The following is a 12,944-nucleotide window of genomic DNA, read 5'->3' on the forward strand; positions in this document are numbered from 1 at the left end:
GCAGTACGCATACATCGATTCGGCGCAACCATTGGTTATTTGAGTCAATCGCCTGTCGTATTACGGCTAGCAATTAGTCACATTTGTGCTAAAACTAATAGGAAAACATTAAAATTACTATTTGATTTCCAATTTACAAATATTTATCGTATAATTCACATTGTTCAAAATGTCGAAGGCAACATGGGCGGACACTAGACTAGAATATATACGAAAGGGGTGCAGCGTGCAAAAACGCAAGGCGAAATCGATAGAGGGCGCTCGTTAGCCCTAGACGAACATACATTGACTAAATTGAGGATGTATTGAAAAAAGCTAAATTAAAAGCACTACCATTCAATTAGATGTAGAAATAATTAAATAGATTGTATAATTAACAATAAGCGATAGAAGTATGCCAAAATCATTTGGCCTTCCATTTTACCTTCTTCCTACCCCAATCGAAGACAGACAGGCGTGATATTAGAAGCGATTACATAACATAAACTTAAAAAATAAAAAAATACCAAAATAATAATCGTCAGGACGTTTGATTACGTAAGCAAAAATAGGAAAACCCAACGGAAAATCCAGGAAATTACACCCATATGGTGCCTCGAAGAGTAACTCTTTATAAAACCACACGAAACAAAGTAAATAAACCAATTAGGCTTAATTATCATTATTAAACGATCTGAACTGAATAATTAGCAACGTATCTAACTATTCATAAGCCATCGACCTCTAATTTTGGGAATCTTAAAATTAAGCGCTAAGCAAGTGTGCTAAGCGCTTTAAACTGTTACGGATCAATTAATAAAAAAAATCAGATACTTATTACTTCATTAGAATGTATTTCATGAATAATATTGTAAGATACCAATGGCCAGATATTATTATGTCTGTAACAGGTGAAAATTTCATAGATACTGTATCTACCTATATCCGTTGTCGCTAAAATAATAAAAGAAATATTTATAAAACAAAAGTTGGCAATACCCGGCTAAACAATGCAGGACTTTTATTTTTGGTAACTTGAGTAAGTAAGTTAACATATCCGATGATAACGAGGTTTAGTCATATTTTCGTAGTTACTTTTATAGCTGTCATTATCTAATGAGTTCTAAAATTTTGTTCTCATTTACGAGTGCGTACCACTACACTAGTGTTCTAGCCATTCCTAAAATTCCTTGAGGGTAGATAACTTATTTTAATTTTAATGTCCGTCTTGTAGATTATTTTAAAACATTAGACACGTATTTTTTATTTTCTTACGGAAACAAATACTTTCGAAGATATATCTATTTAAAATGCCGCGTGGCATCACTTCTAGGTACGTTTTATACGTAGAAATGGCGTATTTTCTCTGGTTCTCTCTCGGAAAATCTCTGGATCGGTCAACAACATCACAAATGCCAAAAATCAATCTCTGTTCTGGCGTGAGATCGGTTCCCTGTAGACTCCAGTCAATTACTCCATCAATTGCTGTGTTATTACTTATTATCGAGATGTCTATAGTCTACACTCCTGGGATGCAACAGCTAATGAGTAAGTAGTTACAGGGTGTATCTTCAAATACTTTAACAATAAATAATGACAACTGGTAAGAGATTCATTATCCTTCACGCAAAGATAACTATTATTCAGGTAACATTTAAACTAAAAGCAATCGAATAGAAATATTGAATTCATAAGTTACATGGTAAAAAAAGATTATTTATAATCCCTTAATAATTCACATAATTTTGTTACATGTCAAAACACCACTATCAAGTGTTAAGTCAATTATAATATCAATAAATTCTTTGTATTCTATTAGGTTTTTCCAAAGACAGTCAATATTGGAAGGGTGACATGACAACCAATGAGTATTATTTCTAGCACCCCAGACATGAGCTATGGGAAAATACCGCGTGGGTTTAATCATTACCTACGTCTGGCAGACCCCCTCAAACCGCTCCCGGCTGGAGGGTGAATGCCCTACGAATAAAAGGACATTCACACGATATAAATATTAAATCTACATTTTGTAATCAATTGGCTAAAAAGAGAAAATAGCCCTGCTTTTCGATGTTTAGCCTTGTGCAGAGAAACTAGGAAAAACGATATTGGATAGTTTAATATTTGTTCTGTATTTAGGCCTAAGATAATGTTATAAATAGGAAAATGATAAAAGAACTAGTTTAGAAGCAACCTTTGTTTTGTTAATAAAACTGAAGGTTCGATTACCACGACACAAACGTCGGATATTTAAGGGCTGCTTTGTACTCAAATTACCTACCCTTTCGTATATAAGACTACAATAGAAAATACATTGTGTCTCGCGGAGATCTGTGTTCCACCACACGATGGGTTAATGCATTGTTAGCATAACTTGGACAGAAATACGTCAAATTACCGTCAGTTAGAATTAACAGAAACTTAACTAGGCATTGTGAAATAAGGCCTTACTAAATAACGGGTGTCCCAATAAGAACGCAAGATTTAAATTTGGCGGCATTCGAAGTATCATTGTTTGACATTTGAACAAGTGTTATTTTTTGTTAGTATAAGGTACGAGGTTAGTAAAAATGGAGCGCTACACGATTAAAAATGAGCCAGGTCAAGCGCAAACAGTCAATCATGGTGTTCGGTATCGTAAAATGATAACCAGTCTTTTCGTACCTCGAATTGAAGAAATGGGTTTGGAAGGCATGTGGTTTCAACAAGATAGCGCCACATGTCATACAACCAGAGAAACAATTGAATTGCTGCATCAGTCATGTCCCGGTCGTGTTATTTTACGTTTTGGAGACCAGAATTAGCCGCCTAGATCATGTGATTTATCACCATTAGACTTTTTTCTTTGGGGTTTCTTAAAGTCGATGGTTTATGCGAATAAGCCGACGACGACTCTTAAAAAGGAAATTGGACGCTGTATTAATGAAATACCGTAGCATTTATGCAATACGGTCATTGAAAATTTCATTGAAAGATCGCGTATGTTTCAGCAAACTAGCGGCAGCCATCTGCCCGATGTATGTTCCATAGATAACCTCATACTCTCTACTTTACGATATTATAAAGCTTTCACGATTTTTTTAAAAATATCTGCGTTTTATTTAAAATTTAAATCTTGCGTTCTTGTTGGGACACCCTTTAAAAATAACTCATATAAATATACTGAGAAAAGTTCTACTAATTTCGTATCATAGAGGGACTATTTCTCATGAGCAGAATGCGCGGATGCAAAGAATGGGTAAGTAATCAAATTAGTTGAAGTTGATTTAAAATTTCAATAAGTTTAGTTACTTAATCCACAGTTAGTTTTAAATGAATACATAAGATTGTGAAATCAGAGACTTGCTGTATCATTCGCTAATGGCTTTAGTTTTAGTTGTCAATATTAAGATTAAAAGATTAATTAAAACCTAATTAGACCGTGGACAGAATAGAGGTTAAATACCAATCAATATCAATGACGTATAGGATTTCCCAGTCAAATCTACTCTATTCTGTTATCTATCGTTAGTTTGCAATTAGATATACCACCCTATGCTATATTAATGGTAGAAAATGACTAAACAATGCTCTTTTTCATTAACTTTATCATATACATACCAACCTAGGTAATGTTAGTGTGTATTTTGTTACAAAATTCAGAAAAGCTGCATACCTAATTAAACTAAAAACCCACTCGCAATGTCCATCATCATCGCCTTTATTAGTTAAACAACTGTTCTAGAACATTTACTTTATCAAACCCAAGGAAATTGTGTACAATATACAATAATAACAACATGGAGTTGTCCTCAACTTATCCCCAAGCTACGTAAGCAAGCCTTGCGTGTTAATTCGGCTTCGATTGTGTCTGCGCCGTAGCGCGCCTGCGCCAAACTTCCACAAATCGATTCGGAAAAGTCAACGTCCTGTCGCCATCCGTTTAGTTGGGAACGCAAACCGAAGCAAAACTGGGACCGTATGACCACAGTTCCTTGTTACAACCAATTTAATACGTACATTTGTATAAATTCCCGTCCATTTTACGCAATACTCACCGACCTACATCAACATTAGCCACAGAACTGAGTAATTAAGATCACTATCTTTTATATTTCGTTTAGCAACGGTACTAAACACTTTAGTTAGGTACTCGATTAAATTACACACATGTCTTATCGTTGACTCATGTGTAAGTACGTAGGTACCGACATAAAGAACTGAAAAATCAATTGAATTCAAAAGCACGTTGTTGGCGAGACATAGTTTGCTGTGGGATGAGACCCCGCCTCTATAAAACAGTGCCGACGCATTGCGGACGAATCCACAGCTCACTTCGATCGGGAAATGCAAATGGAAAATTGGAAATAGCTTTACCGTTAGCCAGACAAAGGCCTTGAATGTTGTTAAAGCAACACTTTAGCCCAGTACTTATTAATATTAAAACAATGTTAGCTGTGTATCTATAACAAAATCTACATAATTATTTACATAAAAAATAGATTTATTATCCCGTTCATTTCATAGAAAAGAAACATTTCCATTTCATCCACGCGCTTGTTCCATTTACAATGTCAATTTAAAAAGGAAATAAGATTTATTTATTTCCAATAAAATAATGCTATGGTTTATTTCTGTAAATAGGCTACCGAATAGCAGTGTTACCCGTCATGTTATTTAAGATCAAGCAAATTTTAAAATAAAAAAAAAGATTGGGCCTCAATCTTTTACATTGGCATTTCCTATCTGACCACTCTGAGATGAAACACCGAAACAAACGCAAGGGCCCCAGACTCTTTTAAATTTCAGACAAAGAAAAATAATTTAGGAGAACCGTGTCTCAACATAACTAACTTCAAATGCACTGGCAAACTATAAATAAACGAGAATTAGGTAAGTAGAACAATTGTTATCGTACTATCATGAAAATTAAAAGATATGGTACGATAAGGCGAATCAAAGAAACAATATTGGATAATTTATCAAAAGATAAAACTTCAATTTCGTAATACTGAAGCAATTTGCATGAACTTATCTCGAGAATTTCGTTGTTCCGAATACTTTTTTTATAAAGACGATAAAATACATAGTGCCTAGCCACGTGCATGATGATGATATTTAAAAAATATAAAAAATAAATTGATACTTATGTAACGCTGAAAATAAATTGAAACAAGTTGTTATCATAAAATAGAAGTCCACTTTTATACACACTATGCAGTTTTAACTGTACAGTTAAATCGTAGGTCTATACAGCCTACACACTTTACGATTTAACTGTGCGGTTTTACCTGTACATTTTTATCTATTCTTGATTTGATTTACTTAAAACTGTATCGACTGTTTGCTCTACACACCTTACTATTTAACTGTAGGTACAGTTGAAATGCACAGTGTGAAGCCCTTATTAAAGGGCTGGTTTCGAAAGTCCATTTGCAGATTTTAAGTTGCCTATCTAACATATTTTTTTAAACATTTCATATACCATCTATAAAATACCTAATATTTTCCCCCAAAGAATTTTTTCCATTTTCCCATTAGTCATTCACTGTCAAACTGCCGTTTTTTCAGTCCAAAATTGATCGTAGATTGAGATAAATTATTTTGGCATTAGTTCTAAGTATAGTTTCTGTCAAAAATTGTGACCAATTAGGAGTTTTCGATTAATCGATATGGTTATTGAAATCCGCAGTAAATCTCTACAAATCTAAATACGAAGAGATTGATATTTAAGTAGTAATAGACATACTTAGAATATAATTTTATTATAACTTTCGTGAGACATCCAAAATTAATTATTATTTTATCGGCAACATTCCGCGACAATCGCCGCGTCGTATGTTGCGGAATGCTGCTCATGAATATGAGCCTCTAGCATGGCTTGAAACTAGTCGAGTTCCTAGTCAAACAGTTACGTGAGTAAGTCGATAACATAAAAGTTAATCTTAGAATATTTTACTCGTATATCTGAATTTGATTTACTTATACTTCCAAAACACGTGACTAGCCGGGTTCACCAATACCTAGGCGTTGCAAGTACCTACTAACACATAATCAGATATGTTTTATTTATTTATTTGAAAGAACATGTGACGATTTAAATTTAAAATCCTATAAGCACACACAAATTTTGTAAAATTTAATGTAGAATAAACATTTCGTTGGAAAATATTTATTTTTGTAAAGTGTGTTTTGAATATGTGACGGAGATGTGTATTCGGTGTCTGATGCGCCATATTGAAACCTTTTTATTATTACAGTGTAGTAAAAGTGTTATTTTCGTACAGAAACGCATTAATTCCAAATTCGTCAAAGATTTAACGACCACTGACTAAGCTGATAAAATAAGAAGAAAAACTAATAATAGGGATGATGACGGGGTCTGAAAATTAAAAATCTATTTAGTTCGTCAGTTAGGTAATGAAAAAAATATTAGACACGTATTTTTTTGTCATAGAAGATAACAATACCTACTTAGGTAAATCAAATCAAGTCAGTTTAGGAGTGGAGCAAATACGTTTTCGTACGTATGAAATGTACCTAGAAGTGACGTCCCGCGTAATTTTAAATCAATATAACTTCGAAAGTATTTGTTTCCGTAAGGTAATAAAAAATACGTGTCTAATATTTTAAAATAATCTACAAGACGGGCATTTCAATAAAAAAATGTTATCTACCCTTAAGGAATTTTAAGAATGGCTATAATACTAGAGTACCTACCTATTTCTACGCACTTGTAAACGATAACAAAATTTTAGAACTCATTAGATAATGACGGCTATAAAAGTAACTACGAAAATATGACCAAACCTCGCTATCATCGGATATGTTAACCTACTTACTCAAGTTACCAAAAATAAAAGTATTGTATTGTTTAGCCGCTAAACAATACAATATTTTAGGTCATTGCCGACCTTTAATTCTGTTATTAAGTATTTTGGGATTTTGTTTCTGTAGCGATATCCAATAGCGACAATAGATATAGGTACAGCATACTATAAAAATTTCAACTGTTTATCTATCAACTGTCTGGCTATCACAGTTTATATCTCTACAACCTATTTTTTTTTATAAGCGGGGAAATCATTCGTAACTTCTCCCGCCCTGGGCAAGGCGAGAGGGAGTGACAGACTCTTACTGACTAAAAACCACCCCGTTCCTACTCCTACTTGTCGAGCCGGAGCCCCGGTAAACCCGCTAGGTAGTCCGCAGCTCCGGACTCTACAACCTGTAGACTGAAGACCAAAAATGGACCTCAAAGTCTTAGCAATAAGGTCCTGAGTACGCAACTCTAAAATAAAATAAAACCTCGTGTATTTTACTTACTTAGTGTAAAAGATATCTTTAACATAAAACTGATCTAACTACGATTCAAAACTGTGATAACAATAACAACTATTTGCTAAAAAAAAGTACTATTGAATGACAACTCTTTACTTTCAGCGCCACAGAGTCACAGACTATATGAAACTTTTTACTTTCAGCGCCACAGACTATATACTTATTGGGTATTATGTATAGACTAGACGAATTTCTAACCAGACAGTCTTAATTGCAATTTAGAGGAACAACAAGGAGGCGGGCGAATAACATTTACAAAGACCTTTTCCAGATAGCTCTTTTCCTCAATTCGCCGACTTAGCACAACAGAATCATTAGATCTTCTGAGAATCGAGCAGCATTTGAAATATTGTGTTATTGACACAATTTATGGGTGTACACAACACCTACGTACCTAGTTACTTATCTACAAGAATTAAAATCCAATAGACCAGATTATTCTCAACTTATCCTAGGTCTTGTGGTTATTTCCTATTTATTCTATGCCTAGGTCAGTTCTAGGTCCACACCGGGCCTTAGCTCTCGGATGCATTTTTCGCAGATCATTGACATAGTTTTTCTTTAAAAAGTTTAATTTTAGGTGATAACAAACACAATAAACAGACATTTCCTATTAAAATATACTTAAAACAAACTAACAACAAATCTATTGAAATCATCACATTCATCACCTATTAAAAATGGCAGCCTCTTCAATAAATCTAAATAATATCTTCTAGAAGCAATGGAACATACCCAAATTAGTCGGAACTATGTAACAATAACTAAATAGTAACAAATGCAACGCCCGTCATATGATTTACAGTCTACGGACTCCAAACTTGATTGAGATAAATTGACATTATACAAATTGTAAATGACGAATTGATCACCCTTCGTGAGAGATTGACTTTGTATTCAATCGGCCTTATTGCTGCTGATTGGTAGAAGTGGTTCTTACCAACCTGTAACTATGTCATAGAGGGCAATGTCAATGAATAGATTGAACAGTCGGCATATAGCTTTAGTACATTGTGCAATAAAATTCTTAGCACTGTTTTAAAATCCCTTCGAATGTGTAGCGGTTACCAGCCTTTTTCGGCCATTCACCACACTTTTATCTTTTAACGTAAGTGTAGGTATTACTAATGTCACAAAATAACTGGGTTATCTTTATAATGACTAATAATGAGCAAGGTATAGATGTTTGCTTTAATTGTAGTTCTGTTAGGTAGGTAGATACTCGTACTCGGTGATTTTAGTGTCTGTCTGTGGCCACGATCAATGCTACTTGAAGAAAGTAAACTATCTTGGTCCTTTTATTTATTAACCCGCTGTATGTCGGAACGCAGATCTTCACGAGACGCAATGTGGTTTCTATTAATTATTATGATCGGCTCTCGACTAGTTTCAATTCGCGAAATGCTGCTCATGAATATGAACCTCTTGCATGGCTTGAAACTAGTCGAGTTCCTTGTCAAAAATTTACGTGAGCAAGCCGATCATAATAATTTAATATGTCTCACGAAAGTTACAATAAAATCGTGGTTTCTATTGTTATTGCATATATGGACAGACACCATTTACAAACTATCAATGAATTGAATTTCAAAAATCCAACGTGGACGTGTATTTTTAATTAAATGTATAGGGTTGTATAGAAACTAGTAAGTATCAATATAGTAAAAGGGGACTGCACGAGTATGATCAGGAAATAGCCATTATTTAGTCCGTCAATCAGATAGTTATCTACAGAAAAAGTATTACAAAAGTTACGTATTTTTGACGTCATGAGATTTTTTTTTAAAACCATCGTCAAACTTTTTCATTCCTGAAAAGTAGGATCCCATAATCCCATAGTTTCATTTGCATAATTTTTACTAGAAAGCCTTTAAAAAAAATGTCCGCAACCATAATTGTTATGATATATAATGCAAGATGCATTACCTATGACTAGGGGCTAGCCAGCCAGACAGGGGGCATTTTGAATGCAGACACGATTTATTGATTCCCGATGTACCTACGACAATAACTTCGCCCCTATTGCATGCAGCTTTAATTAGTGGCGGGAAGGGTGCACGGGGTGCGCTATAACTACTCACGCATCTGTCTGCCCTGTCGGATAATTTTACAATTAGAATAACGGCTATGGAATACAAATATGAAACTAGTATTATATGGAATACTTTTAGGCAATTACAGAAATTAATTGCATGTTTGTTGCTAATAGAAGAAGAAGTAACAATACAACTATGTTATTCGTTTCGGGTGTGAATTCTTTAACGCCATAATTTAACGAGTAATCATTAAAATTATCTTGTAGTCGGCTGACAAACAATAAATATTAAAGTAATCACGACTACCATGCAGTCCCTACTATATAATTATTGATGCCGTTTGTAAAACTACCAAGGTGATCGAATCCTCTCTCTTCGTGCATTGTTTATGTGTGATCCCTTCCCAGTGATCGAACGACCAATGTTCTGGAACGTGGGAACTATGAAGACTACATAAATTTTCAATAATTAATTTAATAATGTTAACTGTATTTAAGTCGCTGCCTCGTGTTGTTCGCACTGCCTTGTTGGTCGTGTGGGCGTGCCTGCTAAACTGATCTTGAGGTCGATTCCCGGGTAGTGGTGGGCCATTAGCAGTGCCGGCGTAAGGACCACTGACACCCCGGGCGAAAATATTGTGGCGCCCACTTGAGGGAAGCAATATCAAGTGTTAGTAGTAGTTTTTAATTTTATTGGCGCCCCTCAAACTTTGTCGCCCTGGGCCATCGGCCCATCTCGCCCCCTAACGCCGGCACTGGCCATTAGAGTTCAATTTTCGAATATCTCAGTAATAACATGCAGTTTGGATTTTTACCTAGTGCATGGCAATAGTTTAGCTCTTTTATGGGACTCATAACATAACATATTGAAAACTGTGCGCCTTACTAGTCCTTAGTTACCTATCGCAGAATATTTTTTTAGTCGAATAACTATAAACGTTACACCTCTCGATACTTAATTCTGCAAGGAGGCAAGGAGTTAGAAATAAAATTTCTAAATAGATCCTGAGTAATTTTTCAATGTAGTTGCCAAAATATTCTGAAAACAAAGACTGAAATAGTCTTCTTATAAATACTTATGTTCACTGTAACTGCAAAACCTTCATCCATTGTACTCAAATGAGCATCCTCCAATCAGCTAAAATTAAATTGATGTTTTTGTAATGGAAACCTATATACCTACTTTATGATGATAGAATATAGTACCTATGCGTTAACTATGATAAATTTCGCCAACCATTATCAACTATGTAGGTAACTAAACAGAACCCAAGTAATAAACGAAATCGCTTTCAATCGTATCGTTTTCTCTATCTCAAATATCAAGTGAAACTCCACGCATTTGTAATGAGTTACCACAAAGTTAGGTCCTGTCTGTTCAGTACACCCCAACGTACCTACGGCTGTACCTATAGCTGGCCAGACGAAGACGGATCGATAGTGTACGCGTCTAGGGGGCGGGCGCCCGTTCTTTGACCGAACAATTTGCGCTGCAGTATGAACATTATTGCAGTAACGCTATTGGGGTGGCTGTTTTAATATTTATAGATTGATATGATGAAAATTAAGGGTAGGTAAATGTTCTTTGTTGTGTCCAACCTGGCGATTTTCTGATAAAATTATGGTGATGTAAATAATATTCTAGAAACAGTCTAAACTCACCATAGGTATCTATACCTTAAAAATGCATAATTAATTAAAATCTAAATCAAGTTGACAACTTTACGCTTTCGTACTTACTAGAGGAAAGTGAAAAAGTGGGCGAGTCGAATGAGGTAATATTAGTGCGTTAAACTAGCGCCGCTCACCGGCCGCACTCACTTTCGTTTGCTAAGATAACCTGTCTGACTACCAGTTAGGGCTCAATACTAGCAATATATTGGTATTCAACTGCATGTTGAGTGTAATGGTGGCAAATGTTAAACATGTGGTCTTGCTTCTTATAAGAGCAACCGGCCAAGTACTATTGGGTATTTTGATTAGGAAATTCTCAAAAATTCTAACAGAAATGTCCAATGTGCAATGTGAAACTCACATCATTATTAGTATCTGAAGCTAAAAGGAGTATTGAGAAAAAACCAGATGTGCAATCTAATTTCCTCCTAATAATATCTCTCCTAGACCTAGGTCAACTTATTGGATATTCCAAGACCAATTAGCAACAGTTAGAAAATCATAGCCAGAAAACTCACTACAAACTAGCGCTGTGTCTAGAAATGTGATGTAAGTGAATTAATTTTAGTGTAGTACCAGCTGAATGAGCATGAGCAGCAATAGTATATGTGGTGATATTATCAACTTTTAAAATATGCATTATCACAACTTTGCAATAAATATCTACTAATTTATCAATGAATAGGAGCCATGAAGATTGTGTTGCACTCTAGCACCTAGGACAACACTTAATGTTTTTGGAAACTATGTATCTATCTGTACTACTAGTCTGTAATATGGGTGAAATTGGGGTTTTATAAAAAGCATAATTATGATCAAAATGCTTTTTATTCAATGTTCTGCAAAATTGTTTATAACATACCTTAATAAAGGTTTTATGTTGATGAATGTTTTACGAACAAGTTGGTAAATAATATACCTTATCTTTCCTCCACCATAGCACATTTACAATATTTTACAAAAAATAGCACCATACCCATTTAGTACATAAACCAATAATTAAAAACAATGGTATAAAATATTGGTCTCTTACATAAATACTTGTAAAATATACTCAACATGTAGCTATTGCAATCAGTGTGAAAGTAACAAATTAATTAATAAATCTGTTAATCTCTAGTTCTTGAAGAAGACCAATATTTTATAAATGTTACACATGCACACATACCAAAACCAGAAAATATGTTAGAGAAAATAAATTCAGATATCCAAAGCGATCACTGAAGTTCCACCATGTTGCGTTGTCTCCCAATCGTGAGCTACCTGTAGAAACGAGCTTCTGATGTGTAAGTCACAAAAGCCCGGATCTACAGGGTAGATCACGAATGTGCCAAATCACCCGAAGATGTGTGAGAAGAAATCTATATTATGATGTACATATGGATATGTTAAAATACAATTTCTCCTGTAAAACACACATGCACAAAATCATATTGGAAAGATCAACGTGTAAAAATGTAGAACTCCAATCAAATAAATGTATAGCTATAACAATTACACAACAATTTCAAAAGTCTTTGTTGCTGAATAATTCATGGCATTGCGTTTATTGATCGGAGAACACGTAGCACTTTCAGATTACCAAAACATCCTAAAAATAAATTTAAATACAGTAGTAAATTAGCAACTCACCTTACGACGCCGACTGATCACAGCTTCACAATAATCATTAACATTACTTTTACTTTTATGCGTTAGCGCGATCGCGATTTAATATTAACACTTTTCCTACAACCTAGCACAACGATTAAAATTCCAATTAATATAACAGCAACAAGAGTAAAACTTGATTCGTATAAAATATTGATAAAATACGATGCTTGTTCTAAATTGGAAGACACCACTTCGCTTATAACCGAATTAAATATTAACTCGTTGCCGCAACAAGAAGTCATTACAAAACGATTAACGTAACAAATTGCACCAATAAAATTAT

At 34.5% G+C, this 12,944-nt stretch overlaps 1 protein-coding gene across 1 annotated transcript in view; it reads right to left on the bottom strand.

Moving 5' to 3' along the window:
• LOC118278121 (solute carrier organic anion transporter family member 74D) overlaps nucleotides 1–12,917 on the bottom strand; it is a 53,278-nt gene extending 40,361 nt beyond the window's left edge. Inside the window, exon 1 of the mRNA XM_050699141.1 lies at nucleotides 12,641–12,917. The gene's annotated coding sequence lies outside the window, so the exon portion shown is untranslated. The remainder of the gene's footprint in view (nucleotides 1–12,640) is intronic.
• Between the last annotated feature and the right edge of the window lie 27 nt (nucleotides 12,918–12,944).

This window comes from Spodoptera frugiperda, chromosome 15 (genome assembly GCF_023101765.2).
Source record: "Spodoptera frugiperda isolate SF20-4 chromosome 15, AGI-APGP_CSIRO_Sfru_2.0, whole genome shotgun sequence".
Classification (NCBI taxonomy): domain Eukaryota; kingdom Metazoa; phylum Arthropoda; class Insecta; order Lepidoptera; family Noctuidae; genus Spodoptera; species Spodoptera frugiperda.